Source organism: Acipenser ruthenus, chromosome 27 (genome assembly GCF_902713425.1).
Source record: "Acipenser ruthenus chromosome 27, fAciRut3.2 maternal haplotype, whole genome shotgun sequence".
In the NCBI taxonomy this organism is placed as follows: Eukaryota; Metazoa; Chordata; class Actinopteri; order Acipenseriformes; family Acipenseridae; genus Acipenser; species Acipenser ruthenus.
Window position 1 is genome coordinate 16986163 of NC_081215.1, and position 26348 is coordinate 17012510.

Consider the following 26348-nt stretch of genomic DNA (forward strand, 5'->3'; position numbering starts at 1 on the left):
CTTTTGGAGAAAGTCTGGTGAGGCGTACAAAGAAAAGAACACCATACCAACTGTCAAGCATGGAGGTGGTAATATCCTTCAATGGGGCTGTTTTTCCTCTAATGGCACAGGAAATTTAGTTCCAATACATGGTAAAATGGATTCCATAGCATACCAAAAGATATTGGCCAATCATCTGAAACCCTCCTCTACAAAACACGACAACGATCCAAAGCACACATCAAAATCTACTTCAGAATGGTTAAAGAAGAATAAAATCAAGGTTTTGGAATGACCTAGTCAAAGCCCCGCTCTAAATCCGATTGAGAATCTTTGGTATGTGTTGAAGAAGGCTGTGCACAAGAGAAGTCCTCGGAATTTGAATGAATTGGAACAATTCTGCATTGAAGAACGGTCAAAAAATCACTAATTGATAGATTTCCTGATCGTTTAAGAGGTTATTATTGCTAAAGGTGCCTCAACTAGTTATGAATTTAATTTCCCTTGTCAGGGTATGAATACTTTTGAATTAGTATTTTTGGTTTTGCAAAAAAAAATTGCTGAAATAAATAATTGTACACATCTATTTCTTAACTTTTTTTCCTCATCCATAAAAGCAAAACTTTTTCTACAAAAGATTTTTTCCTATAATTACTGCTTTTTGAGAAATTGCTAGAAATTATACATTTCCATTGGGGTATGTAAACCTTTGACTGCAACTGTATATACACACATAAATATACATTGAAAAGAACAGATGGTAAAAAAAAAAAAAAGAAAATTAAAAAAAGCTCCCTTGTAGAAAAGTTAGCGTCATTCCCCAATTGTATCACCTGAGCTTTTAGACGTCACAGTCTCAGGTGTGGCTAATTAAGGTAATTAAACACTGCCAGGTCAGGGGTCACGTTTGCATCACTGCCATACTGTATAGAAGAAACTGTCAAAGATCTGTTATTAAAACCCGTGCTGTAAGAAATACACTAGAAAACTCGCAGAGATAGAAGCAACAGCACAGTACCGTTTTGCTCCTCCCTACATTGACGTACAAAATACTGTTATTTTGTAGACATTAAATAAATAATATAGTGTAAGGTTAACTTTAACATATAGACTGTGATATTTTTTTAAAATTGTATTTTATTTTTAATTAAACCGGTTTCTTTCTGCACAATACGGTGCAACGAGCTTTGGATGAAGTTGCTTGCCTACTGTGCTTGTTTTCAAAGTACTGGTGCAAGTTGAATGCAGGGGTGGGGCTTCTGCAGTCGGGAGGTGGGCGCAACTAAATGCTGTTCCTAGCATTTCATTTGTGATCACCGAGTTGAACCACCGGGTTCGGCTGCATTGTTTAGTACCAGAGCAAAACCCTCTTTTCCAAAACACTGCTCACCCGCTGCCTCCTGCCTCTTGCCTCTGTGCCCAAAGCAGGGATTTACCGGCTCCGCTGTCCAGCCAAGGGTTCCTCTGCATTGGTCCACGGCACTCGAGTAATCTCAAGGAAAGGTTCTGCTAATGATGCGCGGAGGAAGAAAATCTGCGGAGTTTTTCGCTACCTTTACTGCACCAAACTAAACTCCTGCTATAGGTAAGCGCAGTTAAATTAACCTTATTATTTATATTTTTACAAACGGCTTTTTAAATACAGTTAAATAGATGCATGTGTCAAGGGCTGGTCTTTTTTTGCCCACATTTTTTTTTATTATCTCAAATGGACTTTATCAAAGATGCACGTTTACCAAAGAATCCCGGCACTATGTTTGAAACTTATGAATACTTAATCAGGAAAAATGTGTTGTTTTTCTTGAATAAATATATTACGTTATTACGTCTAAGGTACCATACAACATGTTGTTTTTTTATTAATTTTTAAAGCACATTGTATTTTTATGGGGGAAAAACAGTATTTGAAAAAAGCGGACGTCATTCATCTGTTTATAATTTGCACTAGACCAGATTTCCGTTTTCATATTCTTCTTTGATCACGCTTTTTATTGTAGTAATAATAATAATAATAATAATAATAATAATAAAATGTTTTAAAGCATCACTGTCCAAAAAAAGTGTGTGACATAATATAATTCAGCATTCTCTGTTTACTACAGACTTCAGTGGTCCTTTGTGTACTTTACGTTGTTAGTAAGCATGCTGAACACTGATTGCAATGCTGCTGTGCACTGCTTTAATATTGCTGGAAGCTTCTCAAGAAATGAAACAAAGTGCAATGGTAATTATAATAACGCAGCAAAAACATGTGCTGCAATTACGGTTTAAAGTTTGTGTGTCATCTTGTAATTTAATACACTGGGGTGTATTTCAATAATCGAAACCGTGGCAGATCTTTATACTGACATCCTAAGATTCATAAACCTCTGTTGTGTGTAGGAATCTACAGTGGATCAATAATTTAGCCCTGAGGAAAACACCACCAGGATTAACCGTCAAAGAGTAGTTGTATGCAGAGCCACTACTGTTTTCTATTCAAATAGACATGTGTGTTAATTAAACACATATGTGTTATGCAAGTGCTATACTGGACATGTAATCCATAACATGTAAAAGCTGCATCTCCCTGCTGTAAATCTTTAAGTCACAAAAGGCAAGACAGCAGATCTGACAGAATTTCAATGTGGGCTCAGGGTTGGAAACGAGACTCCCATTGCATAGCAGTTGAATCCATTCCTGGCTTTACTATGAGTTTAATAAAACACACCAGAGCTTGTTACCTATAAACACTGGGGCTAATCAGGTACATATTAAAACCTGGAGTGGTTGAATCCCTATGGGCTGGTAATCGGTGATGTGTTGGTTGGTGCACGTTACTGATTTCTTTTTTTTTATGAGGTCTTAAAAGTGATTATTTGTCATCTGGGGCTGTCTGTGTTCTTATCACGTATGCACAAGCATGTTAGACGCACATGACTGCATATGAATTTATTAAATTATTCACAAGCTGTACATCAGATTTGGTCTTTGATGCCAAATGTCTTTGCATACTGAGGCTATATTAAAGAGTAAGTAGCGGGATTCCAAAAAGTATAGCATTACACGCCCTCACGCGTTGCTACAACTGTTTAAATAACGTAACTGTCATTTTTCTTTTCATTGTTAACATCCTGACAACTTTTTACACTTATAACTTTAAAGTCTGTTTCAAAGCTCTTTTCAAAATGGCTGCTCTAGTGCACTTTGTCCACATTGTCAAACCGGTAACACAGCAATAATGATCCATGATGTGGTATGGAAAAGAAAAGCCAGAGCACTTGTTATGTTTAGTTTTTTTTCTGCTCTTCCTGCAGTGATTTAGAGGACAAATCTCAAACCCCAGTGTGCTAAAGTGGCCATTTTGAAAATAGCTTTGAAGCAGACTTTAAAGTTCTAAGTGTTGAAATAAGTTTTGATTCACAATCTTGTACCCCTGGGTGATGTGGACTCCATCCCCAGTTGGTAGAATGTACAGGATCTCGTAATGGTTCCATTATGAGGAATGTGCAGAGGTGTGAAAAGCACTATTAAAATGTATTACAAGTACAGTACAGTTTTTGTTTTCTTAAGTGTCCCACCGAAATGTATTACATTTCGTATTACTAAGCTATGCAGTGGAGTGTTGGTCAGTCACTCTGCACTTTTCATAAACATCCTCTCAGTTTTCTTCAAGGCATTTTATGAAATTGCTTCTCCCATTAATGCTTAGATGTTTCTGTTCTGCTAACCGCAGGGATTTTCAAGAATATTACCCAACAAAGCTTAAAAATACCTTTTGGCTTCAGCTGAGTCATGTTCTTATTTCAGGCTAATTAGATTGTCTTCCTTTCTTCTTCTATTGTGTTGTGCTGCATTTTCTATTTTCCGTCTTTCTTCCTTCTGGAAGTCTGCTACAGCACACTGACAAAATAAATGTTGTCTCAGTAAGAAATGTTAAGAATGAGAGGCTGTTTGGAATGCTTTTACAGTACGTTATTTTTCTTTCTATAAAGCATAGTGCCATCTGGAGGCTACATTTTGTAATTCTCCATTTCAAAGCATTCTCCAAAAGGGAACAATCCATTTTTTGTTGACCAGCATCCATTTTCTAACCAATGTTTTCTATAAAACATTTCAATATTTTCACGCATTTGAATTGTATTCATATTACAAAAGATTATACAGTAACTATAAAAATAGATATTCCTGGGTGTTGGAGGTGTCATTTTAAAAACTTTATTTCTTATTTTATAATCTCCAACAACTGTTTATGCCCTTCTCTGTCATAACTGTGGAGTCCAGGAAGAATATAAACATTACTGCAAATGTATTAGTGAGTTTTGTGTTGCTGGTGATGAATTGCAGGAAATATTGAACACTGGTAACAGGTTAAGGAACAGCATAATGCAGTGAAAGAGCTATGTTCATAGACCCAGGCCTCCATGATTCACACAGCTGATGACAGAGCAGAATACATTCTAGCTCTGTACAGTGACAATAGCATTTCCCCAAGCTCTCATTCCTGTTGGGCTACTCTGGCTCAAACACTGCAGCATGGTTTGCACGATTGCTGTGCGTTTTGAGGTTTCTTTTGGCGAGATATAAAATACTACATCTGCTTTGGATTCATTAAGAAGTCCCATGGTGCTTTTTACAGAAAAAGAAAGCTTCTCCTTTGGGAAATATTCCTACGTTTTTAAAGTGCTTTTAATTCAGAACCAGAAATAACTGCAGTTTTTAGTTAGTTAGTGGATTAACTCAAGTGTTTCTAAATTTTATCACTAATAACAGTTTAACTCTTTATAGGTCTCAAATGTGCAGTTTTGAAAGCTGCTTCAACACTGCGTCAACACTAGGAGGACCTTTGGAAGAGAGCAAGTCTGAGCTGATTGTAGCACTGCCTTTCATTCACTTGAGGGCTTTTCTGTGTACACCAGATGTATTTGACACTATGAACCACACAACCCTCTGGGTATAAAGAGGAAATTTACTTGGTCGTGGGATCGGAGGACAGCCACTGAACCTTCAGTTCTGCTGAGCTGTGTGGGGAATTGCTGCAGTGAGTGAATGTAATTGGACAGAAATTGAAGAGAAAAATAATAGGCCAATAATCTAAACATGTTTTTATATAAAACAGAAATATGTACAGAAAACGTGATGACTCAAGGTATTCTCCCAGCCCTTCAATAAATGCATTGGGTCGCAATAGTTTCTCCTGAACTCGCAGCCCATATGGCAGTTGCTGGCTATTGCTGTTGTCCTTGTCAGACAGAAAAGGGATATAAAAGGGTCTCGACACAAAACAAAACAAACCTATTAAATCCATCTTGACACTAATGGGACTGGAGCAGGCAGTAAAAGGATAAGACAAATGACATCTGTTCAGTTAGGTAAACAAGCTTAATTGTGATATCCGTCACACTATTATTGATGTTATAACTCTGGCAACTAAAGCTAACATTGGAGGACGTCCATGAATATTACATCTATGGCCAAAAGTTTTGCATCACTCTATATAATTAACACAGTTTGAATGAAATCTGCTCAATAATGTTAGATAACCATATTGAATTAAGTACCGCTTTGTATTTTTCCATATACTTAGCCATAGCTGTAGGGTTGTCTTTTGGGTTAGGAGGGCAGGTGATTGTAGGTTTCTGCTTAAAGCAAATTAGAAGGCAGCCGTAGCTGTACTAACTCAGAATGACCTCATCTTTCGTCAGGCTTTGTTCTTGCTTGCTATGACAAGCTGTGCTTGCTCTACGTCTTCACTTTTGGTTTCTGTGACAGCAGGTCATCCATTCGGTGCACAAACTGATTTCAGATGCAGAGAATTGTTTACAATGTTTTTTTTGGCTTCAACGACCAACATCAGGCCTAAACTAAAATATCCGAGATAAGGTACAGAAATACAATTAATACATTTTAATATTACTGCAGATAATATTAAATATAATTCAAACTCAAGTGCAGTTACAGAGTTAGACTTGGATTCTATTGCATTTGAAGTACCGGTAAAACGCAAAGTAGAAAAACAAATCGTGGCGTGGGGACCAATCAAAAATTATACTTGTTTCAGTTTTCGTCTTCATCAAAAAAAAGTAGTTCAACTGATGATCCGATTTGGATACAAATATACATCTAGACACAAGACTGATTCATTTTCAAGAGAATCCATTAAACTGCCATCCAGCAATGGCAGTGGCGCTGGGCACTCCAGACAGGGTGGCGCTGGCAGCAATGCTGACCTCAGTGCAGGGCCCTCCGACAGTGGTGGCACTGGCACGGGTGCAGGGTCTTAAGGCAGTGGTGATGGTGGCTCCTTCCTCTGAGGCTTTGGAGATGGCAACAGCTCCTCCTCTTTGGGCATGCAGGATGGCAGCTCCTCCCTTTCTGGCATTTGGGCAGGCAACTGCTCCTTCTCTGGCATTTGGGAAGTCAACTGTTCCTTCTCTGGCCTTTGAGCAAGCATAGGCTCCTTTGGCCTTTGGGCAGGCACCGGCTCCTATGTTCGCCTCCGGGCACGGCTGCTCCTCCCCTTCTTCGTCACTCGGGCCGGCAGCTGTTCCTCCTCCTTCTCTTGGAGGGCCGGAGTCAGCAGCAGTAGTGGTGGCACTGGCAGCGTGATACTGACCTCATCACGCACTCCAGCAGTGGCAACGCTAACCTGCACATCTTCCTCACCGTCTCCGCGAGGATGGCATACTGCCGCCCCCTCTCCTTCTGTTGCTGCAGATTCCTGGCATCTTGCTGTGAAAATAACACATCCTGCTACTGATCCACTTTCAAAATAACTGCTGGACATGGGCAAAAGTAGTACATGAGCTGCATTGGTGAGACGGCTGATTAAAATCGTTCGTGTATATTTGAAGACTGTTATCTGCTCAGGTACACCAAGATATTTTGTGAGCAAGGGGACGAAGTAGGGTAAACTGGGCAACAACAAATACCCCAGACCTAGTCTTATAGTATTCCTAACACTTGTTACCTTTTATTTTCCCTCTTTCTCTCCAGTGTCAGCCTTTGGAAGAAAAACAATTGAAAGGTAAGCCCTAGCCTGTGATCTTACTCAAATCACATGGAACTGCTGAAAAACCCTCTACACCATCACATTGTATTTCAAAATAAGACAAAAACGCTCTTCCGCACAGTACAACAGTGTACACAAACTAAGTCAGTTGTTTTAGCTAATATTTTTAGAATCACTTTGTATATTATTTGCTGTTTCAGTCATCACATTCTGGTGACTTTTAAACTCAGAAGTTTAAAGCACCCTTGTGGTTCAATAGTTCTCTTCAAAAACAACTTATTTGATCTTATCTCTAAGTACTGGTGCACAAGAGTGTAATCGTTATCACTGTAGATGTAAGAAATATTTAATTTGTTCTATGTAATATTTCTTACTGATGTTTTCTTACATCCATTGAAACAGCTGATGCATTAAATATCCATTTTAATGTATCTACAACCCAACAACCTTCTTAAATTTAAAAAGCTTTTTTTCAGTGCTGCTTCTGGGCACTGCAATCCCTGATTCTCCACCACTGCATAATGCATATTTGAAAAAAAATATATGGGCAGGTAAATTCAATACTCTGTGGCTGAATTAGAATTGATCACAAGTTTGCCTAAATGTCTGATTGAGGATTTATGTCCAGGGGTTTTAAATGAGGTCTTTCATACTTCTGTGCAGCTGTCCTGAGACTGAACTAGTGTTTTGTTAATCAAATCAGTACCTGGATTTCTTACTAAACAAGTGCAAGTCATGAGCCGTTAAAAACAATAGAGTTTTGGAGATTTGGAGCACCTCTTTTTTTTCCACTATGAATGTCATATAGTAGCCCTTCATACTCATTCTATCTAGAGCATCTAGTTCAATAAGCTAAATGGTTTCAGCAAACAATGTGGTAACAGTTCACTGACATCTTCCAATGGGAATCTCTTCGCCTGGGTCTTTTACAAGAGATCCAGTTCCGCCACAGAACCTGGCAATCACTGTTGCCTCTTTCGAGGCTGTGTCTAGGCTGACATTTAACCTTTTCTGGGAAGTAGAAATCTTGTGAGATGTAGTAACCAACTGGGTTTAATGGAGGCAGGTTTAAAAAACAGATCGCATTTGACAGTGTTGTATTTGAACTATCCAAATCTCACTGCACCGAAATTCGTTTGACCGTTTATTATATTCACAATGTGGTGCTGTGTGATGATAAAAGTATTTTATTGGAATAATATAAAGCTGTCATTTTTACCATGGCACAGCTGGGTCACAGACATTATATTTGTGAGGCATTCAAAAGGTTAAACTTAACAAGCCAATAAAGTATTTGAGATGCTTAAAACATGAAAACAGAAGAGCTTTCCTTGTGATTCTTAATACACCTGAAAGCAAAGGAAATTGCTTTAGTCCTCTTGTACTTTGTGTTCTGGTACTTTTAACCTCCGGGGGAAGACGTGTCACTGTCCTGATGGATGCGAGACTGGGTCTCGTATCTACAGGACTGTCTGTTCCTTTCCCTCCCACTGGGACGACAGGAGACTGAATGAGCCAGGAAACCTCCGTCAAGGGAAATACACATTGATTTAATCATTGTGCATTGTCTGTGTTATTATAACAGTTAATCACCTTTTATATATCAACAGATGGATTATAAAAGTTGGTAGGGCCCTTTGCAATGCTCCTGTAAAAAAAAAATATATATATCCTAACTGGGTTATATGGTATGGTATATGGTATTTTAAAAGCAATCTTAGTATTGAAAGGATCAACATTTTCTTATAAGTTATTACAATTTGCTTAGGGTGCCTCTGAAGAATTTTTTTTTAATTGAGCCGTATGTTCTATTCAAGGGATCTGTATGAAGGATAACGTAGTGGATTTTTGATAAACCCATGTCAGTGATTGGTTGATCTCTCTTGCATGAATTATATTATGAGTAATTTTTTAGAAGTGGTTCCATAATTGCTGTAAATTATTAAATGTAGTGTTGTATTTCACTTCGCACTGGTATGTGTGACTAATGCAAAAATCTCAATACTGTTAATCTGGAGAATGATTGCCCAGGATCTCTGTTCTATTACAGGAACAGTCAAGAACTAATTACACACCGTATCATAATCTGAAGAAGACATGTCATTTCTTAGACAGGTACCCACAATATAATCCATGGGAGCTGCCATTGAAGAACTGAACAGATTCCACATGTGATCTAATGTATTTACAATCACACATTACCGGTCATTACTCACATACACAGGGAATTGAATGATCTTTTCACATTTCCAATGTGATGAAGTTATACACACTGGATCAGAGGGATACTGCACAGGGATTGTTTGTAGTAGTAATAAAGATTAAAGTGGGTATTCTACCTTCAGTTTGACATATTTCACAATGGAATGTGTACTGAGCATGGTTAATGGGTCTGTTCAGACCGTTTATATTAGTTGCAATACAAGATCGATTATAGGATTAGTCATTTTCTAATCGATTACTCGATTCCACGTAACACACTAATAGTGTTACTAATAGTGTTACAGAACGCATTACTTGCCGTTGCTTCCTGTTGTGTTGCACATATTCCTGCAATATTTTTTTCAACAATATTTTCACAGATCCTTGGTTTAAAACTTTCAAATTTCCGTTTCATACTTCAGGGTACTTGCCATTAAAATTACAGAAAATACCAGCAGTGTAGCCATAACAGATTATTGTTTTGTTTTGTTTTTTACTGGTAGCTTTCTGTAAATTTGGCACTTTTATAATTGTGTTTTTTTACTGATATTTGCATCCTTTACAATTACACTGCTGCAATTTTAGAAGTTGTTACTTTACAATATTTGTTCTATAAATTAAGAGGCATTACTTTTTATATGCTTTTTCAGTGTTTATTTTTAAAAAAAATTTAAAGAAACATAAATAACTTCACTGAGCGGAACAACATTATATTTGTTAAAATACTAAAGTAGATTTATACATTTGACATTGTGAATAAGTTTAGTGAAAATCGACTTCCCAAGTTCTGAAAAACAGGCCCTCTGTACCATGGATTTATAACAAAGGCCAGACCAGATGAGGGTTTTTTTTAAATTTAGTAGTCAACAATTATTTTTTTTCATTATTTTCTTCCAATTTAGAATATCTAATTATTGTTAAGCTCGGCTCCAGGCAGCTCACAGGCAAGCCCGCAGGCACCCGGCCAGACTACAGGGGTCGCTAGTGCACGGTGAGCCGAGGACATCCTGGCCGACCTAAACCCTCCCCCCCTGGGCGGCACTCGGCCAATTGTGCACTGCCCCCTGGGAACTCCCGTTCACGGTCGGCAATGGAATAGCCTGGACTCGAACCGGCGACTTCCAGGCTATAGGGCGCATCCTGCACTCCACGTGGAGGTCCTTTTACTGGACGCGCCACTCGGGAGCCCCCCAGGTGAGTTGTTTTTGCATCTACTTTGCCTATGACAGCCCTAGTGTGCTTCACAGTACAGGGTATTGGTGAGGTGAATAAAACTAGAATAATGTGTGGGTCAGAATATGTTATCACACAATAAAATATATGTCTTGAGTTGATTTTGGTAAATAATGCATGCATGGCGCAGACTGTGTTATTTGATATAATCTATGTTTCTTAAAGAACACAAATGAATAACACATAAAATATTTCCGTAGTTCTTGTTTGTCAGTTGTTGTATCTCTTGCAAATGTTACAGGTAAACAAGAAATGTAGAATAGTGTTTTTTTTTATTTCTATTTTTATTCATAAACTGCTGAAAGAATGTATATTACATAACAAATGACAGGGAGGGAGACAAGTGTAACGATAGCTATGCATGGGAAGCTCCCTGTCAAAATTATTGCGTTATTAATTAAGCAAAAATTCAGTGTGAGCTTAATTTTTTTTTTCCATGTAATCATTTTTAATAATTTTGACTTCCATCTAAAAGGTTATTTTTGAGTTAATGAATTTGCAAGAATTCCTGCAGGGTGTGACAGATGGGAATGAAGCGACAGGCATTCAAAGCCATTAAATAATTAATTTCCTTTACACCTTCTGCTCAAAACCTTGGTTATGCATCTACTTCATTTTATAAGGGCTTGTAAAAAAAAAAAAAAAAAGGAAAAACAAGTTAGTGTATAACAACAACTTTAATGTTTTGAATAATGTATAGCGGCAGTGTTAATGTTTAATAGGTTAACCACATTTATTTTGTTGCTAGTTGTAATATATTTTATACATAAGATAATAATACAAGCCCCTTATCATGGGTTCCGCTGGGTGAATCACTCTAGAGTAGAGCTGTTGTTAGTTCACTGCATATGCAAGACGCTATTTCCTTTTCCTGTTTTGTTCTGGGAGGGAGAGAGTTAAGATGTCGATATACCTGTAAAGCTGGACTTCTGCAAGATAAGGTGACTGTACCATAAGAAAAGCCATACTCTGGTTAAATAAAACCCTTTGCATCGATAAGCAAGCAGCAGCCTGCATTTGGAGAATGGTGTTCAATTTAAATGAGCTTTTACTCTCTGAATTTTATTTTTATCACAAGTTTCATCACAATTTGATAAGAGGGTCACTCACGCTCTCATATATTGTCAGAGGGCAATAGAGTTTTGACGATTGACTGCTGAGTGATGTCAAAAGGCAATATTGAGTGAATATTGACTGGTTTGTGGGCAGTAGCACTATTTTTGGTCATGTGACCCTGCAGTAGCCAATGAGGTAGCCAAGATTCTGATATTCTCAATTATATGGGCTGAGGAATGTTCAACTCATTAAGTGAGAAACCTTTTTGTTTTTCATGATTAAATTTAATTTTAATACTATTTAATAAACACTATATTAAACATCAATTTATGATTGTATTTATAATTAGATTATGACTGGTGTTGCAATATGTGCCAGGAATAGCTTAAAATATATAATTTCATTAAAAATAATTCAGGATTTTTAAAAAAAAAATTGTATGAGAAGAAAACAAAGTGGAACGTGTGCCTAATTAGAAATAAGAACAAAAAGTGTCCTTGGGAAAGCCCTCATGCTTTCTCTGTAGAAGACACTGCTGTAGTGACTCGTGCTCCTCAGGGAGCTGATGGCAGCAGCCTGGAAGAAAGAGAGCGTGATTAAACGCCCACATGCTGAAGAGAGCTGTTCAATGCAGAGGGCTGTTGACTAGCCTCTCCGGCTTTGTTATCCTGGTTTCTCTGCAGTGCCCTTTATTCATTATTTTCATCTCAACAGCACAAACTTACCGGCTAATTCGACACATCCACAGCTTCTGTTGTTTTCTAAGTTGATTAGCGTTTTTAAAAATAAAATGAAACGCCAATTCTAGCTTGTTGAAAATGAGAAAGCAACATAAAAATAGACCCCAAATGATAGCTTTATAGAAGGCCTTCTGTTTCACCTTATCCTACCCGTAACGGGGTGATGGTCCGAGCTCACCCCCACCCACAATCACATTATACTCGCAGGAACACGGATGTTCACAGGTTTAAATCAATATTTATTTATGCACTGGATACTTCATTCAGACTACAAATGACAACTGATGCTCACAGACTAGCAGGCTGTAAATGCAGGTGACTGACACTCACAGACAAGATCACGACTGACCTAATCATCCTATCTCCTAAAGAAAGACACAGCATTTTATAATCCCCACCCCCACCTACTAACTGGATTAATTATTGAATAAATATTTTTCACCTGGAATGATTTTATACAAGAATAAACTCTTATTTAGCATTCATTCTTTTACAATAAAACATTCATATATTTTACATTACGTTTCTTCTTATTTGTATGTATTTGTTTAACCTGCACGAATACCGTCTTTGTTTACAACACGATCGTTAAACTATTCTATTGCTCCTTATTATTTTCATTGGCATTATTATTCTTTTGTCTTTAACTATTACCAGTAAAGACGGAAAATTAGCATTACCCCTTCTATTGGAAGATTACCGAGCATATGGCTATAATAAACCCTTATTCCACATGTACGGCAACTTTATTAAGGTACGCACCCTAATCTAAATACAGCAATACACCATCATATATCACTCAACAGGATGCACAATAATACATTATAAACCACGGCTTTATCGCCAGTAGAATAACAATCAGAGTAACAGGCAATTCAGTATTACAGTTAGGGTCTCACCCTCACACTCCCCAAGAGCAAAAGTCTATCCCCTACTGCAATATGAGGCACACACCTTTGTGTACACTGCCTGTTCCTGTAGTACATTTGTATATGTGATTATGCAGTATGTATGTCTGGCTCCTAAGGTATTCCTATGAGAGCAACTTGGTATGGGTGTGAAATATCAGAGCTGTCAAATGTACTCTTCAAGTTGCTTTGAATGATCTAGTTTACATAATCTTCTGTTTCAGTCAACAAATCCTGGTGACTTTTTTAAAACAACGTTTTAAAGCACCGCTGTGTTTTTTAATAAAGCTCTTTGAACCATGTCTCACCTCAGCATGTTGCTTTTAGTGAGTGGTAAGTTATACATTAGTAAGACATACCACATAGAACAATTGTGGTGTTTCTTACATTCACTCGGGGCTGCTATGCAATGGGAGTCTTATTCCCATCCCTGACCAAGCTTTTAAAATCAACAACAATCTCAGAAATAATTTTCACTTTGACACCAGAAGCCTGTCACAACACTATGAATCCCCTTCCTGTGCAGCAGACGTAAGGACCCCACCAGGCATAGACTGGGAGTCTTATACTGAATGTGAGATTGGGTGGGATCCTGATATAGTACCTGCTGCAGAGGAAGTTCAGTTATAATAATGTAATTGAATATAAAGTCTTGAAAACTTGACAAGGAGCTATGTAAATGTGATTATAATGCCAGTTGAGGAAATAGGTTTAAAACTAATAGTTAAACCATTTTAAGATTGTTTTGTGTTTGTAAGGCAGTTTAATCCCCAGTGCAGGCCTGTGTTATTCCTCAATGCTGAAATCCAGCTGTCAAAACATGACCATTGACGGGGTGCTACCGGAGTTTTGTTCAAAAATGAGAAACTTGGGGGTCATTTTTGACCCTGGTTTAACCTTTGAGCCACATGTTCGGAATATTACCAAGTTGTCCTTTTTCCATCTAAAGAACATTGCTCGGTTGCTTCCTGTCTTGTCACTGTCTGCTGCAGAAAAGCTTGTCCATGCGTTTGTATCCTATAGGCTTGACTATTGTAATGCCTTACTTGCTGGGGTTCAAAGAATACCCTTCAAAAGCTTCAGTATGTTCAGAATTCTGCAGCTAGGGTCCTGACGAGGTCTCGCTCTGGTGGTCACATAACCCCCATACTGAAATCATTACACTGGTTACCGGTCAAATACCACATTGACTACAAAGTACTGCTGTTGACTTTTAAAGCCAATAGGGGTATCTCTCCCTCTTGCATTTCTGAGTTAGTTACCACCTACACTCCTAGTCGTGCTTTGCAGTCCTCCGATGCCAGCCTTATGGTTGTCCCCCTGACTAAACTGCGTACAGTGGGTGACGGCTTTTTCCTCCTGTGCTCCTAGGCTGAGGAACACATTTCCTTCTGAGATCCGTGACTCTGAGTCTCTGTCTATTTTTAAATCCTGCCTCAAAACTCATTTATTTAAATTGGCATTCTTATGACTTTTATTGTCATTGCATTTTTAATTCTACCTGTGTTAATATATTGTTTTGTTTTATTTTTTTTCTGTTTTTCACTATTGTTAAGCGCTTTGCAATATTTATTTATGAAAGGCGCTATATAAAATAAAGTATTATTATTATTATTATTATTATTATTATTATTATTATTTACCATTGGGAGATATGACTAACATCGTTTGAAATTATGTGGATACATATTTGAACAGAGTTGACATTTGACTTTATTGTTATTATCTAGTGCAGTGTTTGTTCTGTGACACCAACTAACGTTTCTTTTCAAAATAAATTGATAGCAATAAACTTAACGACCCAATTTGTTGCTAAGGACAAAGGCCATCGGTCTAATAACCGCCTCCCGTCTCAAAATGTGAAAAACGAACAGTGCTAGAGAGGGCAGTGCAAAAACCTAAGCTGGCAAATGGATGTAGCTGTGGGAAATACACTTTTCACCGCTGCAAGTGAAGCCCATTCGTTTGAGATGTCAAACTGAGGGCCATATGTTTTGAAAGTAATTTCTTACTTATAACCTCGAGTCTGGGCAATCCATTCACACTTGTTATGGGCGTGATTTATTCCTGAGTTTAGTTTCTCACACGTGTAGGCTTTAACTATTGAAAAGAAAGAAATCCCACAGAGATACTGTACCGTTGAAACCCCAGAAGCAGATTTTCCCAGTGTTTCTCAGCTTTTAATGAAAAGTAGACAACACAAACCGTGTATGAGTACATGCAGCAGTGCAGTGTTTTATAGGGGTCTTTCTAGCTGAAGCAGGCTGGATTTTTGGCACAGTGTTTCCTCTGTGGTTGATGATGCATAACTGCAGTTTTAACTCCAGGTTCCAGTTTAGGTGCCGTGTGCGTTCTAAAAAGAAACTGCAACTAGTCTGAGGGTGGTTAAAAGTGGCAGTTCTAAATACATTTTCTCCACCTTGGATGATCTAGACAAGCTTGTTTTTAAGGGCAATCCAACCAAAATAATGAATATGTTAATTGATTCAAGGGCCCATCTTGAGCTGGAATGACCCACAATGAAAAAAAAATTATCACTTTGTTTCCCCCATGTGCATTCTGTATTGTGTAATATTTTTCTACAGTAGCCTTTATTCCAATTATTCTCTATGGATGGGTTTCCCCCAAGGTGTCCAATGTAAGGTGAGATTGGTTTTGAATAAAATAATTTGTAATCTACATAGAGGGAAGAAAATAATTCCAGTAAATATTAATAGCCAGCCTATTGCCATCACTCAGTATGCCTCACACTGTCTTTTAAAAAAGACAGACGTGGTGTTACATTAATTAATTAGTAATATTAAGTATTAATGAACGATCTTTACCGATTTTGCTCCTTGCAGATATTTCAATAGTTCACTTCTGGCATGGCCCCACACCCATTTCTTGAGGTTGCATGATGGAGATCAGAAACGTTAGAAGCTTGTTAGTCAAAAGCTGCAATTGGTTAATGAGGAGAGCGAAAACAAGCTTCTGGGAGCTTTCATTTTCAGCGTCCATGCATGTGATGCTGGAACGTGCTGGAAAAGCAACATTGAAATATCTGCTAATTTGGGTTGGATATGTGTTAAAATACACTGGAACTATTCTGTTGTCTCTATGGGCTTTAATAGTGTAGAAAGAACAGTAACCACAAGCAGGTGCTTTTTTATAGCGAAATAAAATTGTGATCTGTTTCTACATCTAGGAACATACTAGTCCGTGCTGTGTCTCATCTAGGAACTCATTGTTTGTTTCTTCCTACAAAGTCAGTAAATTGAAAAAACAATTGGATTGCAGCCTCCCTGGGACCTCTGCTGGCATTCAGTGAATGCTGATTATTTTTCTGCAGAGGTCCTTTTAGCAGAGCTGCATGAGTAGGTGACAGTTTCATAAATTGCCACCAAAGCAAGTTTAATATTCATAGTACTGCATTATGCAGTTATTACTTGTAAGCTTTTTGTCACAGGGATAGATTGGAGGGATATGGACTGTATGTCCATATACAGTACATGTCACATTCATAATGCAGACCTACGTATTCAGTTCTGATTTGGTCAGTTATGATTTGGTCTTGACTCAATTTCATGAAACTTTGCATGGACATATTTTACAATCCACTATTGAACTTGCTATACTATCCATCACACCACAGGAGAAAATATTTCAGTGTCACTCAATGCAGCGCATTAACTTATCAGGATCTGTCTAGTATTAAATATCCCAACGGACACCTGACCCTTTAAATATGTTTACTCGGGCACTGTGAGAGACAGCCCTGCTTGCATACGTAATTGAAAAGAGGAGATTCTGGCCTTTAAAATGAGGTCCTACTTGAGTGTTTCCAGTTGATGGCCATATTAGGAGATGTGAGTGTTTTGGAATGTTGCTGCTGAGCTGAAGACAGACCTACCTCGGGGCAGTAAAAAAAACATTTTTCACACAAAATCTTTACAAAATAAGAGAAATGGCGACATTGAAGGCACAAGGACCTATTTTCCGATATTTTTTTTTTCGTGTTTGATGTTGATTTAGAAAACGAGTTCTGGTGTTTCTTAAGAAAATGTACAAAGTCCATTTCTTCAATAATATGTTTATTATGATACATGCAGGGAATCATGTCCCAAGTACAGAACAGACAGATTTCATGTTGTGATAAGCAATAAAAGAAGAAGCGAAAGAAGTTGCGGGCTTCTTGCTTTTGAGTCCAGATAAGTGTAGTTTATTGAAGATAAAAGTTCTGAGTTGCAAAGTTGCAACCAGACATCTTAAAGGTTACATGGTGGCAACAGTTTGCAGGTATCCGCTCTCCAAGCATGGATCAGAGTAATACAAAGCACATTTCAGTATTCTCGGTTTAAATGCAGTCTTTCAGTAACATCATGATTTCTCTTTAAACCAATCAGACAAAGACACAAATCTCTTATCACTTGATTAATTGTCCATTATCCTAACCCTAGCTTCCAAGCATCTGGTTCAATCCAGTTTCTCTTTGAAGTAGCTAGTTTTTTTATAACCCTCCAGTCTGTAAATATGTTTAACAATGTGTTGGTACCTCTAACACAAAAACAACGATCCACCCTAAATGGCAAATGCCTTTCTTGTTAGAACTGGAGAGGCCAACACCTATTTCAGATTGTCTTGGAGCCTTGTCCTAGCAAAAACAAAAGAGACCAGAAAGATCTTTATCACCTTACTGTCTAACTAACTTAATCTTTAACCCCTTATGTGAGTTGTATTCTAAGACCAAAAATTCATTTATATCTAAATAAAATGTTCCAACAGTGTTTGTGGATCAGATGCACGAGACCAGAGCTCTTTAGGGTTATGTTGCCCTGGTCACCACCTTGCTGGTTATTCAAGCCACAGTGAACAGACCCATCTTGTGCCACATGATCAGGGTGCCTGGGACAAATAATTTGAATGGGTTTTTTCACTTTTTTTTTTATTTTGCACATTTTCAATTAATCAGTATTTTTGGTTGCTTTTGGTCCCTTTTGTATATATGGTCATAATTCCTTTTATTTTTTATCCAATTTGTTCAAAGTGTTTTTCCATGTTCCCTACATGTTGAAGTTTCATTGTACACTGTCAGATTTGAGCTGGCAATGCTAAAATATTTTTTACAAACAATAAATGTGTGTTTTTTTTTTCTAAAAAGCATCTCGCTTTTTCTGTGATTTTTGTATTGAACAGGGTGAATTTCAGACTATTTCACTTTTTTTATGAAAGCCTAGTGTGTGCACATTCATTTCATGTATGACATGTACCTGTAACCTTTATAGTTAGTTACAGCCACAAATCTAACAACAGTAAAAAAAATAAAAAAATAAACAGGCGAAAACAGCTTGGATCCAAAATATATTTACTTGTACAGCAAGTAAAGAAATGTCTTTATGCTGGGTTTAGTAGATCATAACTTGGATTTGTAAGCTCTGGATAATGTTTAAAATAGTAAGAACAATAAGAACATAGCATTATGTGTGGTGTAATTATCACATAGCCCTTTCCCCTGCATCGACTGTACTATACATTAATCCTCTCAAAGCCTCAAAGCCCACTTGCTATTACGCTTGACTAATACCTCCTACACTGCCTCCAACTTTGCCTGCTGCAATCATGGACGCAGCGACCTTGAAGGTTAATAGTTATATTTCTATTTCGGGGAACCAGGGTTATGATAATAAGCAAACGTTCCCTTTTAAGTATGAAATGTAACCATTACCGTATGGGTAAGGGTACCAAAGCTGTCGCAAGGACAATATTGCAGAAAGACTGGAATGCTACAAGGCTAAGCTGAGAGGCTGCTTGTGTTTTGCCATATGGAACCCCAGTAACAAGTAGCTAGGGCTAAACAATTGAGGGAGAAACTCACCTCTATGCCTGTGTTGTAAGGGTCGACTGAGAAGTCGCCCTTAACACTCTAGTTCCAAAACCAGGATTTGAGGATCCACGACATTAAGTCTGTAGAACCTAGTACAAGTATGGGGAGTAGCCTATACTGTTGCATTGCTAATGTCATTGACCGATGCACCCTGGGAAAAAAGCCCACGAAGTTGCCATGCCCCTGGTGGAATGGGTAGTGAGCTTTTCTGGAGGGAGCGAGTTGTTCAGCTTATAGGCAGTCCTGACAGTGTCTGCTACCCATTTGGAACAGCCTCTGCTTAAACAGGGCTTGACCATGGGACTTCGCCCCATTGCAGACAAAAAATTGTTCAGACTGTCTCCAACTTTTCGTCCTGTCAACATAGTACGCCAGGGTGGAGCATATGGAGCGGTCATTCTCTGTCAGACTGCAAAGGAGGCGGATGGAAAGCCTCCAACTCCACATAGTTAACACGGAATGCAGAGATCGTCTTCAGCAAAACGGCAGGCTTGGTACGGAGCGTAACCTTTGTCCTTAAATTAAGCAGGCTTTTACAATGCGGAATGTCTGCATCTCGCCCACTTTGCGGAGGTGGTTGCAAGTAAAAAAGCCTCTTTGAGCGATAAATATTTCAGCTTGGATGAATGCACAGGCTGAAATGGAGGCTTCATGAGTGCATTAAGCACCACTTTTAACCTCCAGCGAGGAACAATGTCCTTCATAGGGGGCCGAAGCCACCAAGCCCCTTTCAAAAATTGCCCCACCAGGACGTGAGCTCCTGGGGAGACCGAGTAAGTTTTGACATGGCAAGACAAAATGCCTTGCGCATTCCATGGCATTCCACACAGCGCCCCAGCCCAGGCTGGATGCGTCTGTGGTGACGACCTCTCTTCTGGTGACACTGCCGAGCACTACGTTGAGGCGTAGATGGGCGGGTTGTTTCCACAAGAGAGTGCTTGCAGACAGTGATGAGACATTGTAAATAGGTGGTCACGGTTCAATGCGGGCTGAAAAACCCTGCTGTTGAACCAGGCCTGCAGAGGGCGCATGCGCAGGATCTGTGGAAGGGTCAATGGAAGGGTCTGGGAAGCTGCTGCCAGCAATCCCAGAAGTTTGTGGAACGTTGCTACCATTAGCACTCTGTTGAGCTGAAAGTGCACCAAACAGGTGGTTATTTTCTGCACTCTGCCGTTCGACAGAGTGGACAGCATGGCCCTGGAGTCCAAAGATACTCCTAGGTAGGAGGCTGTCTGAGAAGGCATGAGCTGGCTCTTCGCATGATTCACCGCAAGGCCCAACTGTTGAAGGTGGCTGGTGACAACTTCTGTGTGGGTCTCTGCTGGAGACTGGGTGCAAATTAGCCAGTCATCCAGATAATTGAGCACTCTGATGACTTTGAATCTCAGTAGGGCCAGGATAGCTTTCATGCACTTCGAGAAGGCATGGGCAGCTAGGGAGAGGCCAACTGGCAAGACATGGAACTCATACGCTGTCCCTGAAAGGCGACCTGCAGGTACTTTCTGTGTGCTAGTTTTATGGGGGTGTGAGGTCCATCGTGGTGAACCAATCGCCTGGCCTGATTGACTGCAACAGCTGTTGCATCGTCAACATTTTTAACCTCCTTCAGCTCAGGTTGACTGGTCTGAGATCGAGGATCCCGCTTGGGCACTAGGAAGTACCTGGAGTAGAACCCTTCCTCCAACTTGAGGGGGTCTATCATATGAATAGGCCATTTTTGCAGCAGAGCTGCTACCTCCTGAGACACCACAGTGGCGTCCTGTGGGTCTGTGATGGATGTTGTAGTCACGCCCCAAAAGGGAGGGGGACCGTGCTTGAACTGCAGTGAGTAGCCGGTATGAACGTTGGTAAACACCCAGATGTCTGTGGTGCACTGACACCAATAGTCCAGATGGCTCCCTGAGAAAGGGCCCTGGGCCTGTGCAGGAAATTCCTAGGCCTGCTGCTCAGCCTGTGGCTTGGCCTGTGTCTTCTGTCCCTGTGCAGGATGGGGGAACCTATTAAAGCCTCCATGGCGACCAGCCGCGTGCCGGTTCCAAACATCACTTCTGGCTGCGGGCGCAGCTGGCTGTGCCGGTCTTTTGCTGGGGCATGACTGCGTCCACAGGCTCTACGAGCAGCTTTGATATATCTTATTCAGGTTTTGGGTCTTTAGGAGGTAAATACCCACACGGTAATGGTTACATTTCGTACTTGAAAGAAAACTCCACCCCTTCAGATAAACCTTCTCTGAAACAGTTGAACAAAGGTTCCATGAAATGCAAATCTAATTTTATTGCAAAATATTCCTTTAAATATTTCCTTGTGTTTTGTGCCGTTATATTAACCATGCAGTAATTCATTATCTGTAATTTTCTTGATTTCTCAGTAATATCACTTTATATTGATTCAGTTACATTTTGGATTGAGGCACAAATGGAAATAATACAGATGCACAGTACTTAAGCTGTAGTTTCCACTTACTGTACACCTGAAAAAGATTTTGTCCTGAAAGCTAGTTTTTCTGTAATCTGTTTGCTTTGTAATATCTGAAAACAATTGAGTTTCTAACTGTGATACTGTTGTGCTTGATAAAAAAAACATAATTCCTAAAAGAGAAAATGACTGCTTTAAACTTGGTGTTGCTTTGCAGTGTATGCCATAGAATGTTTAGCAGTTTTGATGCCACAGTTTTTCTGTGTATAATGTAATTCATATCAAACATGAACCTCTGTGTCTCAGATCCCCTGTGCTCTTTGCTGTAGGCCAGGCTGTTTAAAACAAGGTGGCTTATGTTCCTTTCATGTGTATCTAACGATTTAAAAAAAAAAAAAAAAAAACTTGATCTCTTAAGCGTTCACAGTGGTGGCCCTGCAGTATAGCTCTGGGTTTCTCAATCAGACTTTCATATAAAATAATCTTGAAATATTAATTGTAGTAATTGTGAAGCAGGTTCTTGATTGGTCCACTGAAAAAGGGCTGTGGGAAAATCCATGTCTGCAGGAGTGTCTACGCATAAGGGATCAGACACCTTTAAACTTCAGGGAACTGTTTCATTATTGCTGTAAGCCTCCGACTGGCAGTTAGGAATATTTCTTTTTTTTTAAATGTATATTTTGTAAAGCAGTAAGAATATTAAAATGCTTATTCGTTTTAATTCCTTTGAGCACAAGGGCGTTTAAGTTTGTATTCCTGTCTTACCTGTGCAATCATTAGGTCAGTGTTGTATTTGAAAGATTTACACCCTATATAGAGAACCACTTATCCGATTGTGATGAAAGTTGCTAATGACATATTATTGAGTGTATCATAATATCAGGGTATATGGTAGCTGGTCTGTCTGTCAGTTTGTTTGTATATCACACATACCTGTACATTTCTATATTTAGAGTATCGCTTATCTAATTGTGATTACACTTTCTAAGGTGTTCTTTAGCCCAAGTTATAGCATTGTAATCTAGGGGTGTTTGAAGTCTGTCTGACTGACTGCCTGTCTGTTTGTCACACATACCTTAACTTTTTTTTTTTCATTTATCTGGAAAAGTGCTTATCACATTTTGATGAAACGTGCGAAGGAACAAGTTAATGGGTGTAGCTGGGGTTATATGGAGGTGCCTGTATGGATCACATTTACAGATATCTAGATTTTGTCAGAAGCACCATTTAATTCTCCTGTACAATTTACTGTCTTAATGTGGCTTAACCATGAGTGACCAATATTAAGTTAATGAAATGTCATCCAACAATTATAATAATGTGTTCTTGTGAAGCATTTGTAAGTCTTACTACTGTTTCTAACATTCTCTCCTCATTTCACATCATCAGATGAGCATCTGCAGTAAAACCAATCAATTCAAACATTATAAAACAGACAATAGGACTTAATTTGAACAGCCTTTCATTTCATTTTTAAAACCCATTAAAAAATAACATTAGTTTTCACCGTTAATATAAACCTCATTCTATCATCCTCTAAAACTGAATACATTTATTACTATCCCTGTTCTCATTTAGATAGAAATGAACTGTTTTGCTGTCTTGGCAAAAGCAAGCCTAATAAAATTAAATTAAGTGTTGCAGTTTTTCAGAAACATTAAGAATGATGTTACTTGCTAGATAAATGATTATCCAAAACAATCATAAAGATTTGTATTTCTTTTTTTTTTTTTTTTTTTCTTTTTAAGACCAAGATTCTGATACTTTGTGCTAAAGTTTCATCACAGCTGATCAAGCAGTTCTAGATATATACAGTAGATAGTTTCATCAGAATTTGACAAAGGATTCTCTAGATGTAGGCAGAACTGTAAAATATGAACTTGCAGTGCATGTGGCCCTGTTGAGATACTGTATGACCTCACATTTATTAGGTTCATATTTTTTTAGCCTTGGTACTCAAAGTAGCCCTTTCTCATTTGGCTTGATCCCTGCCTGAAGCCAGAATGGATGAGAAGACAGTTGCATAGATCCATACCATAGAATATTTCCTTGTCGATTAGACACCCTGTCCCTTACATGATTACATTATAGTAAATGTGTTGTGCTGAGTCAGACAGGCTGCTTTTGAAATGACGTCTTCCTGGTGATTTAGCTTGTGCCTTCTTGCCTTTAATGTGCTATTCTGCCCTGCAGAATTTTCTATTATTCTCCTTGTGTTCTCATTCCCTGTCATGCGTTCTACCATTTAATGCGGTTGCATTATGTATTGGCTCACCTCGCATTATCCTTTAATTCAGTGTTTCTCAAATGTGGCCACCAGCATGATTTTGTGCGGCCACAGCAGCCCCCAGCAGAGACGCCTCCCTTAATCAACCTTTACCTTAATTGGTGCCGCTATCCAGCTTTCATTCAGCACAGTTCATGCTACTTGCATTCTGATTCCTCATTCTGCGTCGGTATAATCACTGCATGTTGATTGGCCGAAAATTCATTCTGATCAGATTTCATTTTGGCATGTGTCACAAATCTCTGCCCATTTTGGTTTTTGTCAGTGCTCACTGGTTGATCAAAGAGAGTAGACTTCAGTAGTGCGACGTGAAAACAGCGGTATGGAGTAATATTATTTTCTTTAGTGTGGAAAAACTATCTGAGTATTCAAACAAACATTGCAGCACATGAATTCAAAGACTGAAATCCACACATTTGAAAATGCTTCACACTTTCCAAACACTGGTCTAACTTGCAAAGTAAATGTTATGTATAGTGATCAACATTTTGTTTTGTTGTGATCCTATTTTCTGTTATGAGGAGAGTAATAAACGAAAACCAAATTGGTGAGGTTTTTTTTGCTTTTCTTTGTACAACGCCCCCGTATCCACATTTTATTTTTTGAATAGTTTATAAGTTAAATTTGAGTTTTCCCTTGTCTGTACATCTAAAAAAAGGCACAAGTACCCCCAGTAATATATTACTTGATGAAAATTAGTCTTTTGCCAGTTTATTGTGCAGAAACTACAATGGCAGGGATAAAAAAAAAAAACCATAATGCCTACTTTTGTATGGTTTCTGCCTGAAATACACTGAAAAAAAATATATATATAACTGAATGCTGTTTGACATCCTCTGCTGTATAGTTAATTCAGTGTGATAAAGTCAAACCTTTAAACCTATTCTGGAATATTACAGTTTTACATGTGATTTTATTATATAACAACATTGCAAATCATTAAACGTTTGTTAGATTTAGCTGGGAATTGTGCAGTATGAGATTGGAACAGGAACGTCAAAGTAGTTGTATTTATTTAACTTAAATACATTTAGTAATGTACTTTAGCTTAAGTATTGTATTAATTTATATCAATGCATATGATTGATTAATCATTTTATACATTGGTTTAATTTACATGATAAATCCTTTGAATACTGCAACACGTGTTAGGCAGACAACTGTGACGATGAATCGTTCAAGGTCATCTAAAATGTGCTCCATTGGATTGAGATCCGGAGATGATGGTGGTCATTGAAGATGCCTGGAGTCAATGTTCTGCTCCTGACATCATTCACACACGATTCTGGCAATGGATAGCTGCATTATCTTCTGGAAAGTTCATCATCAGGGTACAAGTGTAGCACTAAAGCATGTTCTCAACTTTCTATATATAGGTGAACAGTCCTCACACCTGGAAGATGCCAAATCTGATAAGTTAGACAGATCAGCCATAACTATTAGACACTCCTCAGAAGCTTAGTAAGTTCAATGAAAATGTTTCATCGAAAAGTCTTTTTTTCAATGATCCGTCTACCTATTTAGAAATACTAAAAGAAACTTAAATGAAAACCTTAAAAAAGACTTCTAGGTGAAATGTTTTTCATCTGAGGAGGGTGGTTATCAATTATATCATTACTGTTAAAATGAACGACAATTCTTGACAAATATTACAGATACCAATATTTGTCTGGATTTTTTATTTGTTATTTTTTATTGGTTTACAGGGAAATCAAATGATATCTTCATGGACATCTTCAAGTTTGTGATTTGAAGCCTAGAGTGAAAATCTGCCCTGTGAATGCCAGCTGTGATACCAGAATAACTTGTGGGATCCGCAGGCTAGAACATCGTTTTCTAGTTACTGTCCTTTCACAGCGCCAGATATTGTGTGCTGGGGAGGGTCGGGACACATTTGAAAGAAGGTTATTCTTTTTTGTTTGCATTTAATGGTCTTTCCTGCTGTTTTAAATACATGTTTCATAATAACCAGAGCAAACCAGACAAGCTTTCAACTGAGCGAGAGAATCTGTCTGTTCTGCTGTCAATAGAATTTTTTATTGTATAACTTAGTGTCTTATGTCTTACAATTCAAACATTCTTTATAATTCAGAAATGGTAAAATAAACTTAAATTGAATGAGAGATGTTTTCATGTCTCCATTGCTTTTTGCACTGTACAGTTTTTCCCATGGTTATCCCAAACATTTACCATAGTGGTAAGGATTGTGGAAGCAACTATAATCCTGTTACTTTTTAATTAATCCATGTTATTAACAGTGAGTAAATTCAAACTTATTTATTAAAGCATACATTATTAAACATTTAGCATTCAAAGATTATTAGTCATACAGAAATATTGCAATTATACCTCTAAACGCAATTATACCTCTAGATGCGATATAATAGTTTACAGTAACAGAATAGGTGCACGATATCTACCTGGACTGCTGGTATCCTTTCAGGACAGGAGTGGAGGATGCCATCGTGAGTATTCCGAATAGCCCACTGAATGTATCTACTTCTGAGTATGTATATACGAACAGATATTAAGTCATCTCTATAACCCATGTACTTCAACCTCTGTTCTGTTCACTCTGCCCCATACACAGTCTTTGTTCTGTTCACTGCCACGGGCAGCAGTGTGGGGTAGTGGTTAGGGCTCTGGACTCTTGACCGGAGGGTTGTGGGTTCAA

General features: G+C 38.4%; 1 protein-coding gene across 6 annotated transcripts in view; it reads left to right on the forward strand.

Moving 5' to 3' along the window:
• The first annotated feature begins 911 nt into the window (after window positions 1–911).
• Window positions 912–26348, forward strand: part of LOC117432092 (synaptotagmin-12-like) — a 64268-nt gene continuing 38831 nt past the window's right edge. For 2 of the 6 annotated variants that reach the window (XM_059002207.1, XM_034053545.3), the window contains exon 1: window positions 912–1564. The gene's annotated coding sequence lies outside the window, so the exon portion shown is untranslated. Of the gene's footprint in view, window positions 1565–6954; window positions 6986–25380; window positions 25579–26134; window positions 26181–26348 lie in introns of those variants that run through there. The other 4 variants (XM_034053546.3, XM_034053544.3, XM_034053547.3 and 1 more) reach the window with 4 other exon arrangements.